Source organism: Dama dama, chromosome 23 (genome assembly GCF_033118175.1).
Source record: "Dama dama isolate Ldn47 chromosome 23, ASM3311817v1, whole genome shotgun sequence".
Taxonomy (NCBI): Eukaryota; Metazoa; Chordata; class Mammalia; order Artiodactyla; family Cervidae; genus Dama; species Dama dama.
This window is the reverse complement of record NC_083703.1, coordinates 66,511,029-66,526,764: the sequence shown is the minus strand read 5'-3', so window position 1 is coordinate 66,526,764 and position 15,736 is coordinate 66,511,029. Positions and strand designations below refer to the sequence as shown.

General features: G+C 43.3%; 1 long non-coding RNA gene across 1 annotated transcript; it reads left to right on the top strand.

Annotated features, from left to right (window-relative positions):
- Positions 1 to 56: 56 nt before the first annotated feature.
- LOC133045098 (uncharacterized) lies at positions 57 to 10,566 on the top strand. Its single transcript, XR_009690123.1, has 3 exons — positions 57 to 2,697; positions 8,285 to 8,373; positions 10,417 to 10,566. It is a non-coding gene; the product is annotated as an uncharacterized LOC133045098 (long non-coding RNA).
- Positions 10,567 to 15,736: the final 5,170 nt, after the last annotated feature.

The following is a 15,736-nucleotide window of genomic DNA, read 5'->3' as shown; positions in this document are numbered from 1 at the left end:
GCCCTGCCCCCCCCCCCCCCCCCCCCCGCTTTGGATCTGATGATTAGTAAGCTTTGGATAACCTCAATAAGAGCATTTTGGGGGAGTGATGGGGCAAAACTTGAATCACGTTGAGATGTGAGGGGGAGGTGAATTCGTCACTGAGAGTCCTTTGAGGAGTCCGGAAGGAAGACTTGGAGATGTGAAGGACAAGAGTGGGGACATTGAGCACAGGGAAGACAGAAGCAAGTTCATAGGCTGATACCCACTTCCAACTGCGATAAGTGTTGTTTAGTGACAAAGCTGATTCATTCCACATATTCTGGTTTACCACCTGTTTGTGCCTGGCAGTGTGCCCAGCATTGTGAATTCTGTGGTGAATGAATTGAAATAGGCAGATTTCTGTTCTCGTGGCACTTATATGATAGTAGGGGAGAAAGATGTGAATCACATAGTCACACACACGAATGTGTAATTTCCAACGTTGACAGCACACACTGAAAGAAAGGTAGCAAGTGCTGGAGGATGTACAACAAGGGCCCCTGCCCCAGGCCAACTCCAGAGGCTTCCCTGTGGCGGTGACACTTGAACCAAGTTGTTGAGGGGACAGAATTCATAGAACAGAGCAAATTCGAGAAGAGCCTTCTGGCCAGAGGGAACCGCCCGCCTGTGCAAAGGGAGGTACATTGAGACCAGAGAGGCAGGCAGGGCTGGGCAGGTAGAGCTCTGGAGGCCAGGACTGAGCTGTGTACATCCTGAGAGTGAGGGAAGCGTGCTTGAGACCTGCCTGAATATCTCCTGTGATCTGAGACTGGCTGGTCCCTGGAGAAGTCATTAGAGGAAGCACAGGTGGGCTTAGGGAGAAAGTTGGGAAGTTTCTGTTGCCATGGTGGACAGGATTTGGACAACACATTCCGGTCAGTCTCGGTGCTGGATGGGATGAAGAGGGGTAAGGAGAGGAGGAGGTGTTCCAGAAGACCCCTGAGTTCAGGGCTTGCCTTACTGGAGGTGTGGCAGTGCTTTTCTCAGAATGGGGAGCCCTACAAAGAAATGAGGTTGTGAGGCAGACCCCCGAGTCTGGTGCTAGACGGCTGAGACATGTAAGCCGGGAGCTGGGGAGGAGGTAGTTGAATGCATGGACCTGGAACCCAGAGTGAGAAATCACAGAGACCGTTTCAGTACTCCTGTGGGATCCTGAGTGAAACTGAACTGAAGTTGTATCAGGTTTCTGGAGCATATGCTGAGGGGATGAGGGAGGCTGAGGAAGAAGAGGCCAAGCACCAACATTTGGGGCCTGTAAAAAAGAAAGAAAGGTCCTCCTGGGGCACAGAAAAGAAAGGACAAGAGAGGTCTTTCAACAGAAAGATGGAGTGGTCAGCAGTGGCTATGTGCAGAAAGGTCAGAGGTCAAGGGCAAATCCAGGAGCTCTTCTGAGGTGCAACTGCCCAATAGCCATGGCATCCCTGGAATTGGGCAGTGTAGGGACACTACAATCGTCCCTGCCGATTGGTACCCCCCAGGGCCCATGGGAGACCTCAGGGGACCGTAGCAGAGGCAGCCTGTATAGGGGGTGATTAAGGAAAGAAGAAGTGAGGGAGCAAAGTCTAAGGCCTTTAAATTAAATTTTAGTCTTCAAGGAAAGAGCAGTGCTCGCATACAGATATTCTGAGGGAAGGGAGCCTGAGTAATGGAGTGATTAAGGATGGAGACAATTAGTGAGATGAGTTCCCACAGGGGTTGGGTTCAAGTGTGGTGGTGTATAAATTAGTTTGGGGCAATAATGTATATTTGACTGGATGGGGCAAAATTTAATTATTTACCTTTTAGAGAGTAACTTGATCTCCATGTTCTTTTGGGAGCTTTTATCTGACCTGTGTACCAAATACGGCTCTAATTAGCACAATTTTTATCCTGTCTCAGGGCTGGAATCATGTCTTATTTTTTGTGTTTCTCAGCACCTAGCAATAGGCAGTAAGGTCTTTGGGTGCCGAATCAATATTATCTGCCTTGGAATGAAAAATCTGAAGTCAACATTCAAACTTTTTAACCAAAAAGAATCTGTGATAATTCTCCAGAAGTACAATGTGGGAAAGAATTGGTATAAAGTCCTGGTGGCAGGAGTTTGGGGTAGTGGGGGGGTGGAGAGAAAGTACAAGAGTGAGCTCTCTTCATTCTTATATGTTCTGTCCCATTTATGCATTTCACCATCATCTCATATGAACTTGACCTTCCCCTGTAGGAAGGAGAGCATCATCTCCCATCATAGAGGAGGGAACAGAAACCAGAGAAGGGGAGCTTCCCCTAACGGTCCAGTGTTCGAGAATCTATCTCCCAATGCAGGGGATGTGGGTTCAATACCTGGTAGGGGAACTAAGATCCCACATGCCTCCAGGCAAGTAAGCTTACACACCGCATTGAAGACCTAGCATAGTGCCCCACCCTCCACCCCCCAAAAAAAACAGAGAAGGAAGCGCCTTGCTGACATCAAGCACAAATAACAGGAGCTGGATTCAACCTCAGTCCATCGAGGATCACAGTCCTTCTTTCCAGGATCAGGTTGAGCTGAGAGAAAGAGGAAGAGGAGCCTGTGAGGTTCAGGTGGAGACGCTCCACTTGGACATGTGCAGAAGGTTGGAGACACACTCTGACAGGAGACCGGATATTAAAGCATCATATTAAACTCCAGTGATAACATCTGCAATGCTAGCACCAGAGCAGGTAGCTCATCTGTCTTAAGAAGCCTCCCTACCTCGTGAATGATATACACATTCTATATTTACACTGAAGACTTCTATATTTTTTTTCAATGTTTGTCTTTAACCCATCTGAAATGTATTTTCACGTTTAGTGTGACACAGAGATCTAATTTGATCTTTTTCCGAACGGATAACCAGTTGGCTAAGCACCATTTATTGTCCCAGCACTGTCTTTTCTCCCAGTTCCCTATGTCTACACTCTGTTCAGGTCTGTTGATCTGTTTGTTTACTTCTGGGCCAACAGCAGATTTTAATAAGCAAAAGCTTTATCTTCCTTCCCGATCAGGTAAGTGCCCCTCCCTTCTTGGCCCTTTATTCTTTTTTTAAAAGTATGTTGGTTGTATTGCACATTTACTTTTTCACACACACACTTGGGAATCAGCTTGTCAAAGTTCCATGAAAATCCTGTGGGAATTTTGAGAGGGATTTCACTGAAGGGAGAAATGACATCTTTAGGATATCAGTTCTTACCATCCGTGAACATGGTATCTGTCTCCATTTAATCAGTCTTATTTGTTTGGTTTGGTTTTTAATGCCTTTTAATAAAGGTTGGTTGATTTTGTCATAAAGGTTTTTCACATTTCTTATTAGGTTTATTCCTGAGTACCTTATCAGTTGTGTTCCTTTTGTGAGTGTAAAAGGCTTTTCTTTTTTTCTTTTTGCTTTCCAGATTTTAATCAATTTACTAATCACGATGCTTCATTCACTGACACACTCTCAGAGTAAATGTGCTTTGTCCCTGGGTACACAAATGAGAACACAGCACACATATAAAGTAGAACTAATTGACTGGAAATGAATTAGAATTTTTGAATTAAAATTTAATTATACAAGTAATACATGAATACATTTTCCTTTCAGTAAAATTAGAGTATTACAGATAAAGAAGTCTCTACTGAACACCAGCCCCCCCCCCCCGCCTCCAGCCTCTACCAAGACCCCTTTCCCCCTGCTGAGGTAACTGCTCTTGGGTTTTTGCTACTTATCCAAAATGTTCTCCAAAGCCCACTGAAGCATGTCTTCTGTTCTCTTGTTGTGTGTTTGTTTACACAGACATGGTGTGTACAAGCTGGCGGTGTTCCTCAGCTTAGCACGCCCTGTGAGGCTCCTGGTACAGCTGACATGTGCCACAGTGTTCCCTGCCACTGGCAACCGGCGGCCCTAGCCAATTACACTGTGTTTGATTTCCTATTTCCTGTTGATTGACTATTAAAGCGTTTCCAGTGTCATTCCATTAAGACACACCTGTAAGAGCCCCTTAGGATTGCTCATTTTGCACATGTACAAGTATTTCTCTGGGATAGATACTTAGAAATGGAACTGAGGGGTTGTAGGGAATGCGTATCTTAAATTCTAATAGAGATTTCTAAAAATGTTCCCCATTTGCTCCTTTCTCCTGCTCATAGTATGTGTGTCCATTTCCCCAGACCATGTCCAGGTTTTCCATTTTTAACCAGTGAAAAATAGTATCTTGTTTTAGGTGGTATTTTTCTGAATTACCTACAAGGCTGAAGTCTTCATGTGTTTACTGTCCATTTTTTGTCTTTTTGCTATTGATTTTTAAGAATTCTTTATGTATTTGAATATTAATACTTTGTCATGTGTATTACAGATGTTTTCTACATTGTGATGTGTGTCATTTAATTGTATAGTACCTTTTTGTCTTAGAGAAATTTAAATTTCGATACAATCAAATTTGTCAATCTTAATGGTATGCCATTTTTGCAGTCTTATTTAAGAAAGCCTTTCCTATGTCAAGGTCATAAATATTTCCTGTATTTCCTTCTCAAAAATTTATAGTTTCTACATACATACATATTTAAGCTCTTATACTATATCCAAAAAATAAATTCCTTATGCACGAATCTTAGGGTCTAACTTTAATCCCTTCCCATTCCCCCCAAATGGATAGATAATCGTCCCAACACCATTTATGGAGTAATGTATCATTTCTCCACTGACTTAAAATTGCTGCCTCTACCTGATACTAAATTCCAATGCGGGTCTATGTGAGAGCTCTTTCTTGTCCACTGATCTATTTGTCTACTCCCGAGCTTGATAAAATGCTTTGCTAAGTGGCGGGACAAATCCCACCCTCTTTGTTGTTTTTGTAAAATTGCCTTGGTCATCCTTGCATATTTGGCCTGCCACATGAATTTTTAAATAGCCCGTCAAGTTTCAGGAACAATTTTGCTAGTATTTTAATTGGGATCACATTGAGTTTTGGATATCTTTGAAGAAAATTGACACCTTTTTCATATTTGAATCTTTTTCCCAGTGCTCATTGCTCTGTCTCTCAGTTCTGGTCATCTTTTATGTCTTTCAGGGAAGTTTATATTTATTTATTTTAACTGGAGGCTTTCTCTAATTAAAATCTTGCATATTTCTTGATAAATTTCTTCCTAGATTTATTACAGGTTTTGTTGGCAACTTTGAATAGGATCTTCTCTCTCCTTGTTTGCTTGGCCCTTGTTTTTCCATATTTCATTTCAACCTGTTTACTAATCAGTGGGCTTGACTTGAAGCACATACACAAAGTGAACATTCTTCCTCCCTGGGCACAAACAGGCAAGCACAACCAAACTTGCAGAGCGGGCATAATTGGCTGAAAATAAATTAAATCTTTTCAGATTAGACTTTAATTAAAGAAGTAAACCATGAATACATTTTCCATTTAAAAGTAGAACAATATAAATGTAATTAACGTCTCCTTTGGTCACCTGAGATCCTGGTCCCTTTCCCCTTCCACAGAGGTGACCACTGTTCAGAGTTTTATGTTTTGCCTTCCACAGTAAATATATAGATAGTGTTGATATTTTGAATAAATTATACCAAGTCTTAGGTCTTATACTGTACCCTGCATTTTTCACTTAATCTTATATTGGGGGGGAGTTCCCCGTGTTAGTGATACAGCAGCTCTTGTTCCTGCTTTTCAACAGCTGTCTACTTAGTATAGTACTCTTTCTCACAACTGTACTGTTTCCCCTTCTCTGATATCCATAGACTGGGGGGGTGGGGGGGGGTTCCTCCTCTCTGCCCGCTATAATGAAGAATATTGGCAGGAACACCTTGGCACCTGCCAGCTCCTGAAATGTTTCTATAGGGTGGGATCTGAGAGTAGAACTCTAGCCTCTATGGTGTCCACTGTTTCAGTTTTCATAGACACAGCCCAGGTCAGCTTCGAAAGTTGCTGTGCCAGTTTAAGATCCTTCCACAAGTAAATGTCAGTCTCCTTTTTCCAGACCATTGACAGCTTTTAGAGCTTATGGATCTGGTGGGTGATAAAAAGTGGTTTCTTCTTGGTTTCCTTTGTTTTCCTGGTCACACCATGGTCTCCTCCAGGTCTCCTGGCCGTTCTTATTTCCTCCCATTGGGGTCATCTGTGCATCTCCTTTGTCCATCTTTCTTCTGTGTTGTTCTTTTCTGCCTGACCTACAGGATTTCTTAATTTTTTATATTAATTCCTTGTCTACTCTATGCATTGCACATAATTCTCTACCATTGTGACCCTTGCCATTTTAACTGTATTGTATCTTCCATCATAGAACTTTTCATTTCTATGTCAAATTTACAATCTCATCTTGCCTTAAGAAGGCCCTCCCTATACTAAGATCATAGCCATTTTCCTGTGTTTTTCCTAAAGCTTTTGTAATTTTCCTTCTTGCATATATGTTTTATTATTTTCACATTTAAGTCTTTACTGAATATGAAGCTAATTTTAAGTGTGATATCAGTGCTTAATTTTTTAAAATGTCAAAATTGATAACCAATTTTTTCAATACCATTTATTGGATAACCTGTCATTTCTTCAGTAATTTAAAATTGCTGCTTCTACCTGACACTAAATTCCAATGTGGCTTTATGTCAGAGCTCTTTCTGGTCCACTGATCTATTTATCTACTCCTGAGCTTGATAAAATGCTTTGCTAAGTGGCAGGACAAATCCCACCCTCCTTGTTGTTTTTTATAAAATTGCCTTGGTCATCCTTGCATATTTGGCCCACCACATGAATTTTTAAATAGACTGTCAAGTTTCAGGAACAATTTTGCTAGTTTTTTAATTGGGATCACATTGAATTTTGGATAAGTTTGAAGAAAAAAATTGACACCTTTATCATATTTGAGCCTTCCCCCCAATGCTCACTGCTATATCCCTCAATTCCAGTCATCATCTATGTCTTTCAGGCAAGTTTTATGGTTTTCTCTAGTTAAAGTCCTACATATCTCTTGATAAATTTATTCCTGGGTTTATTACAGATTTTGTTGTCAACTGTGAATAGGATTTCCTGTTCTCTTATTTGTTTGGCCCTTGATTTTCCATATTTCATTTCAACCTGTTTACTAATCAGTGGGCTTGACTTGCAGACACACACGCAAAATGAATGTTCTTCCTCCTGGGCACAAACCTGTGAGCACAGCCAAACACAGAGCTGGCGTAATTGGCTGAAAACAAATTAAAATCTTTTCTGATTATACTTTAATTAAAGAAGTGAAGCATGAATACATTTTCTGTTTAAAAGTAGAACAATATGAATGTAACTAAAATTTCCTTAGGCTACCCTCCGAAGTCCTAGTTCCCCTGCCTTCCTCACAGTTTTATGTATCTCCTTCCATATAAATGTAGAGTATTGATGGAAGTATTTTGAATGAGTCATCCCACTTTATAGAGATTTTACTGTAAGCTTCATTTTCCCTCCACCATATATTTCTAAGATATACTCATGTTGATACAAATAGCCCTTGCTAGTTCCTTTTAGTAGCTGTGTTATATTCATTCCCATGAATGGGCCACATATTTCCTTTCCTAAGATCTGTGTACATTTAGTTTTATCTTTTCTTTCCTCCTTCAAAAGCAGTGCCACTGAAAACAGCCTCACACTTGCCTCTTCTGTAATGTTTCTCTAAGGTAGTGGTTGAGAAGTGGAATTTTGCTTCTCAAGGTTCCCACATTTTTAGCTTTAGATATTACCAAAGTGTCCTCCATAATCTCTGTACCATTTACACTTATAGCGAGAGGGTATGAGAGGATTCCAATCCCCACACCATTAGTAGTTGTTTTAAATATTTGCCAATTTGATGGGTGAAATTGAATCATTTTTTAAAGTTTATACATACTTGATTGCTAGTGAGATTTTCAGATGTGTATTAGACATTTGTATTTTCTATTTTCTGAATGATCTATTTTTTTCTCATTTAAAAAATTAGGTTGTTTGTCTTCATCTTACTGATTGTATGAGTTTCCTAATATAATCTGTTAATCTTGTGTGTGTATGTGTGTGGGCAGTTATTTACTTCCAGCTTGTCTGTTGCCTTTGGATTTTTTTAGGAGCTTTTGTTAGAAGTTATCAATTTTGACATAATCAAATTTATTATTTTTTCCCTTTATTCCTTTTATTTATAGGCCGTGTTTAGGCCTTTCTTATTCCTAAGGTTTAAATATATTCTGCATTCCTTTCTAGTAATTTTGTTTTTATGTGTGTCTTTAGTACAGCTGGAATGTCTGTTTATGATTGAAATGAGATATGATCTAACCTTTCTCCAAATGTACAGCTGATTATTACAACATGACGGATTGCCTAGTTCATTCTCTCCACTGAACTGAGATGAAACTCCCTCACACACTGAATCGCCATGTCTAGGTAGGTCTGAGGCCCTTCTTCTTTTTCACCCGTCTGTGTATTTCTGTCTACATCAGACTCTTTCATCCACTGTAGCTTTAGACCACCTTTTGGTACCTGTTAAGTGAAATGCTTCATTTCATTGTGCTTCCTTTTCAATTATCTCTGCTAACTGTTACTGCACATTAACTCCTCTTCATGAATTTTAAAACCTGCTTGTCAAGTTCTGTGAATTTAAAGATGGATTTGGGGGAAATCGACATTAATACAATACTAAGACTTTCAATCCATGAACACAGGAGAGCTCTACAATTATTCTGATCATCTTATCTCCCCTTCAGTCCCATTTTATGGTTTTTTCCGGAAAGAACCTACCCACTTCCTAATGTGTTTATTCCTGCACTTTTCATTATTGTTGTCAATGAGTTCTCTCCACTCCGCCCGCTTTGTTTTTTCTCTTGCTACATTTTTAAAAATCTACTAATCACTGTATTTCATTCATAGACACACACAAAGTAAATGTTCTTCCTCCCTGGACACAAACATGCAAGCACTGCCAAACACACAGAGCTGACATAATTGGCTGAAAATGAATGGGAATTTTTCCAAATTAAAGTTTAATGACACAAGCGCAACATGAATACATTCTCCTTTTTAAGAAATAGAACATTGCAGATGAAGCTCAAGTCCCCTTTGGCCACCCACTGCCATCTCATTTCCTTCTTCTTCCCCAGAGGCTGCCACTGTGATGGGCCCAATGTTCACTTCTCTAGACTTTCTAAAAACTTGTAAATACATAATAGGTACCCATGCGGAGTTATATGGTATTGTTGACTCAAATAATGAGAATTTTATCTTTTCCTTTTAACTTTTCATTGAGAGTCAGTTTTTGTATTGACCTGGATTTTATTGATATTATGGTTACCAAATGGAATGTCAATATTATCCATCACAATGTGAAAGTAAAGACGTGGAAGCTGGGAGACAGCAGTGAAGGGAAGCGGGTCAGAGGACGGACAGGGACGCGGGGGAGGCACAAGAGCATCTGTGGACACACAGTGGAGTCAGTCAGGGGTGAAGGGGAAGTAGATGTCTTAAAATGAGGCCATAATTCAGAAAGATGCGTGCACCCCAGTGTTTATTGCACCTGGTTTACAATAGCCAGGACATGGACATCAACAGATGTCCATCAACAGAAGAATGGATAAACAATGGATATTACTTAGCCACAAAAAGCAATGAAATTGGATCATTGGTAGAGACATGGATGGACCTAGAGTCCATCATAGAGTGAAGTAAGTCAGAAAGAGAAAAACAAATATCATATTTATCTTGTTCAGTCTCTAAATCATGTCTGACTCTTTGCAACTCCACAGACTGCAGCCCGCCAGACTTCCCTGTCCTTCACTCTCCCTTGGAATTTGCCCAAACTCACTTCTGTTGAGTTAGTATATTAACACATAAATGTAGAATCTAGAAAATGGTACTGATGAACCTGTTTGCAGGGCAGAAAGAGAAACAGATGTAGAGAACAGACATGTGGACACAGGTGGGGAAGGGGAGGGTAGAGTGGATTGGGAGATTAGGATTGCCATACGTAATGTACAGTGACTACCAGCTATACAACAGATAGCCAGTGGAAACCGCCAGATAGCACGGGGAGCTCAGATCGGGGTGCTGTGGAGACCAAGATGCATGGGATGGGATGTACATATAACTGATTCACTTCATTGTACAGCAGAAACTGCACAACATTGTAAAGCAATTATCCTCCAAAAAAATAAAAAGACAACCAGCAGAGGTATTTGACAGCTCTGGTGGGAGAATCAAGGAGGGAGGGGAGCAGCTTCCAAGTGACCCAAAGCCTCATCTGCTACATGGGACATCAGTGGGTCTTATGAACTAGAAATCAGGTGTCGTAAATGCTGGTCCGAGAACTCTCATGACCCACTTTTGACTAGGATTTTGTTTGGGGACATTGTCAGGCAGCTTCAAGGAAGCACTTTCTTCCCTGATTAAAGATCTGGAAGGCTTTATTGGCCCTGCCCCTTCCTTTCCGCTTAGGTGCTGTTGGGTGAAAACATGATGCTTGGAGCTCTGACAGCCATCTTGTGACCAGGAGGGAAAGGCCAGGAGATGCAACTCTGTGCTGACTCCAGCTTGAACACCTGGCACCACTGATTTCTGGACTTGCTTTGAAATAAATAAAATGTTCTTACTGTTTAAATCACTCTTGGGTGTTTTGTTAGCTGCTGGTGAAAGCAGCCTTCCTAATACAACGGATCTAAGAGCTTCTTAGAGCTGGGAGGTGACCCCAAGGAGCAGATCACATACTCTGAGGTGAGAGTTTGGGGATGGGGAGAAGGCTGCTCTTCTGGGTACTTTGGGTACTTAGCAATTTTCTAAGATGTCTGCAAATTACTTTTGCAATTAGAGAAATGCAAAGACCCAAATTCTTAGGAGATGACACTTAAGAGAGAGAAATTTTAATACAGGAAAAGGAAGGGCCCAGAGCTTAAAAGAAACTTCCTGGGTAAAATCCTAGATAAAGAGTTGGATTCAAAAGAGCTGCAAGATTGGGGGGAGTGCAGTAGAGCAGGCAGAGCGGGGGTGGCTCTCATCTCTTACCGGGTCCCTGCAAGGCCAGCAGCCCTGTGGGATACACCAAGGACAGAAATGAGTCCAGCGTGGGTGGGGCACATAGGTTTGGGGCATGAATGCATCTGGAGGGAGAGCAGTGACTCATGTGTCAGGCTGAGGAGTTTGGGCTTTTATCCGAAGACTGCCACAGCTGTCCAGGTGAGAAGAGATGCAGGGCTGAGCTGAGCCACAGGGCAGGTGAGGGAGAGGGGGATTCAAGATACAGAGGTAGAGGGGCTTCTCTGGTGGTCCAGTGGTTAACAATCCACCTTGCAATGTAAGAGACACCAGTTCTGTTTCTGGTCGTCCAGGAAGATCCTGCATGCTGCTGGGCAGCTCAGCCCACAAGCCACAGCTATTGAAGCCTGTGCACCTAGAGCCCGTGCTCTGCAACAAGAGAAGCCACCGCAATGAGAAGCCCACTCACCGCAACTAGAGAGTAGTCCCCACTCTGAGCAACTAGAGAAAGCCCTCGCTGCAACGAAGACCCAGTGCAGCCAAAAATAAATATATATTTTTTAAAAGTGAGATGGTTAAAAGAGCAACATTAGAGGTAGAAATAGGAGGCCTGAGTCCGACAAAACATGAGATGAGAGAGAATGAAAAGTTGATGGCCCCGGTTTGCTGGCCCAGAAACTGCCACAAACAGAGCCTTGCCAAAACACAGCTTCTTTATTTCTCCATGATCAAGGTCACTCTTACCTGCACCCCTACCCCTTTCTGTTCAGAAGCACAAAATCTTTTCAGTTTAAGGTAAAGGCAGTTACATCTGGATGTTTCCTAAATCTCTCTTAAGTAGATTCTTGGTCCACTTCCAGCTTCTCCGCTTTCCACTGCTCCTTCCCTTCTCCTGAGGATGCGTCATGTTCTGGACTCTCTTGTCTTGACTTGGTCCCAGGGCATGCATCTGATCCTAGATCACGGGCTGTATCAACTGCCATCCTCTGAACCAGCATGTCGCCCCTGAGTCCTTGTCCTGACCACAAAGCATTTCTAAATCCACCAGCTATACTCACCAGCTATACTATGCCCTCATCACCCCTACCTTGCCACAGGGACTCACAGGACCATGGAGGACACCCCAGGCCCATCTGTCAAACACCTCCTCCCATCAGGGATCTCAAGCTCTCCAGCCCTTGCTGGGAGGTGTTGGTCTCCTGGGAAACACCATGAGAAACCAGGCGATATTCCCTTCTACTCTGGGATACTCCCAAATTTCTTTCAGGAGATGTAGTGTCTACTGTTAGTTCTGTTTCCATGTGATTCCCCTCCTTCCTCTAGATAGTCAGGATTTTATTCCTTCCAGGCAGAAGGACCACTTCTGCATTATCCCTGTTTTATGTTCATGGCATCAGTTTCCAGTTCTGAGTCCCCTGAGTTCTTTTCTGTTTACAAACCATTGACCACAACCAAACACCCTATCTCTGTTGTTAGTTTAAAGAGACTACTTGAAACCATCGACTTTCTTTCTCATTGCCTTCATGCTGTAACAACCCAAATCTTCCCCCAAAGCTGTGACTGAATGCAGAGAGGGTGACCATGGAAGCTAGTTTCCAACGTGGCTGCCAACAATCCCTGCCTCCTTGTATGCACATACTACTCACATCAAGATGTAGGATCTAATTTCTCTCCCTGTGAATCTGGGCTGCCCTTAGTGTTTACTTGGCCAACAGAACATTAGGCCAATGGCAGAAAAGACCTTCTGGAACTTGTGAAACTAGGTCATTAGGAGCCTTGTAGCTTCCTCACAGGCTTCTTGAAACACTCGGTCTCAGGACATTCCCTCTTGCAACCCAGCTGCCATGTTGTGAAAAGTCCAACCCATCTGGTGAATCCACATGCGAGCATTCTGATCCACAGCCTTAGTTGCCAGCTGTGTGAATCTTGCCCAGTAAGCCCTGTTGAGCCTTTGATGACTTGAGCTCCAGCTGCCTTCTGCCTGCAACTGCATGAGTGACTTTAAGCAAGAACCACCCAGCTGAGCCCTGTCAATCCCCAGAACCATGAGAAATAATAAATTATGCTTTTAAGTCGCTAAAGTTTGGGCCTGTTTGTTATGCACCCAAAGAGTGACAGGTAAGGAAGTGTGTGGGGGAACACACTGAATAGCATATAGAATAGTGCCTAGCAACACATCGTGTAGGTGGACCATCATAATGCGGCATGGAAAGTGCAATCATGGAACACAGATATGTACAGAACTTTCCAGAGCAAGTGACTACTGGCCTGATTTCTTAAAGATGAGTATGAATGAGCAAGCTACAAGGGATCAGAAGGACATTCCAAGCAAAGGAGGCAGCAAAGCAAAGCCCCAGGAGTGAGGAGTAACTAGAGTGAGCTTGAGGGCATTTGGTTCCTGGAATACGAGAGAAGAAAGTGAGATGTGAGGAGTGGATTGAAGATGTGGACAGAGATCAGACCCCTCAGGGCTGTGGATGCCCTCCTTATCAAGGAGTTTGGACACCATCCTGCAGCCATTGGGTGCTATTTTCACATTGGTGATGTGTTCAGATTTGTGGCATGGGAAAATCACTGTGGAAGCCCTGTGAAGGCTTGATTTGGAAAAGTGACAGTCTCCAGGTAAGGAGATCAATTCAGAGATTCTGGTCATGGTCCAGGCAAGGTAGGATGAGACCTGACCTGGACCAAGGGCAGGAAGAATGGACAGAACCTGGAAACTTTTAGAAAAGAAAGAAATGCACGGTGATTGTTAGCTGTCAGGATAAAAGTGAGGGTAGAGCTAAGGGTGATGCCCATGTGTCTTGGGTGGGACCCTCCGTGGATGGTGGGGAGGAAGGGATACTTGGGAGGGGAAACACAGTATGGGGGCCAGTTTGAGGGGTATAAAAATGGGCTCAGTCTCAGGTAGAGCTCTTTGGGGCTGGGGGGTACAGCCCAGTGGAGCCCAGCTGGATCCAGACCAGGAAGAGTTTTGACTGGAGGGGCCGACCCTGGGATAGAGGTTAATGGATAATTCTTACCTAAGAATGAGTAAGGTCCCCAGAGAAAGAGTGGAGGGGGAGGACCCAGGGCAGCATCGTGAGTTACTGTGACATGTGGGGGGCTGACTGAAGGTAGGTGGTCGACAAAGGAGAGGGAGAAGGAAAGACTTGAGGGACGAGACAAACAACTAGGAGAGGGGGTTGCCAAGGCAACCAAGGTAGTGAAGAGTTTCAAGGAGAAAGTAATCAACACTCTGACATGGCCCAAATCTCAGAAAAATGAGAAGCCAAGTCCTTTGAATTTAGCAATCAGTGGGCTATTATGAACCTTAACAAGTACTGTTTCAGGGAGTGAAGGGGCAACAGCTAGTTTACAGGGGGCGCTGGAGTGAATGGGTGAGGAGATACAGACCTCTCCGACGTAAAGGTTAGGAGACTAGGGAAGGAAGTGGGAGGCAGCAAGAAAAATGCTAGTGATCAATGGGGGATTTTTTTTTAGTGAGAGGCCCTAGAATTTCCTCTTCTTGAAACAAGGGCACCCACAGAGAGGGAGGGGATGAAAAGAGGAATGATTTGTGTACTGGGATCCATCTTCCGAACCCGGCTGAAAGGAAACAAGTGGGTATGATTGGAGATGTCTCAGGGGAGGAGAGCGAGCCATGGAGAAGGCTCCCTGTGATGCCCTCTCTGATCCTGAAAACCTGTAGGCCAGGTTGTCTGATTCTGCAGGGTGGTGAAGGCTGACAAGAAAGGGGAAATAGCTGGCTGGTCATTGGGTGACTGTTCTGGATATTCTTCACTGGTCCTTCCAGAGCCATTCTCTATCTTTCTGCATCCTGTCCCATGCCCTAGATGGCCAACATGTACCACCACCCATGCTCCCTGCCCTCTGGCTTCTAGTTGATTCTGACCAATGGAAGAACCAGTGTGAGAGTCGAGGGGAAAGGGGAGTGAGTCTCCCCTGGTCACCTGCCTGCAGGCTGTGGGTTTGCAGAGACCACCAATCTTTACTCATGGCCACAGGTGGGGTCTCTCTCTTAAAGCCACAATTTTCTCTCCAGGTTCTGAAAACCCACAGCCTCCTTTCATCTCTTTAGGCCTAGAGGGCTTCCCTGGTGGCTCAGATGGTAAAGAGTCCTGACTGCAGTGCAGGAGACAAAGGTTCAATCCCTGGGTTGGGAAGATCCCTGGAGGAGGAAATGGCAACCCACTCCAGTATTCTCGCCTGGAGAATCCCGTGGACAGAGGAGCCTGGAGGGCTACAGTCCATGGGGCTGCAAAGTGTTGGACACAACTGAGTGACTAACAAGAGGTACTGACGGTTTCCAACTGTTGTTCATCCCTGGATCCTTTGTCATTGCTGGAACCTTTATCCCTGCCACACTCTGGGAGTTATCCTTTCATTAAAGTAATTTCTGTTAAATTATTTTGGGTGCACCACATTCGTGGGATCCTGACCATCAGTGAACTTGGTTCATCTAAACACTGGGACGGTTGTGTCTGAAGGTATACAACACTGAACAAAGACAGACCTCATCTTTCCCCACCTAGAACTGCCAGTCCAGAGAGGGAGCCAGATATTAATCAACACAATAAAGAAATCCCTAATTTTAAACTCTGATTGTGCCATGGATACCTCTTCCTAGGTCAGAGAAGTAACATTTGATCAGGGGAGTGGACATTAACTAGAAATGAGAAGAGCTTTGCACATAAGGGTATGGCATGTGCAAAACTCTGTGCTGAGTGTATGATATATTCCAGAAACCAGAAGGCCATCATGGCTACAGCACTTAACAGTAAGA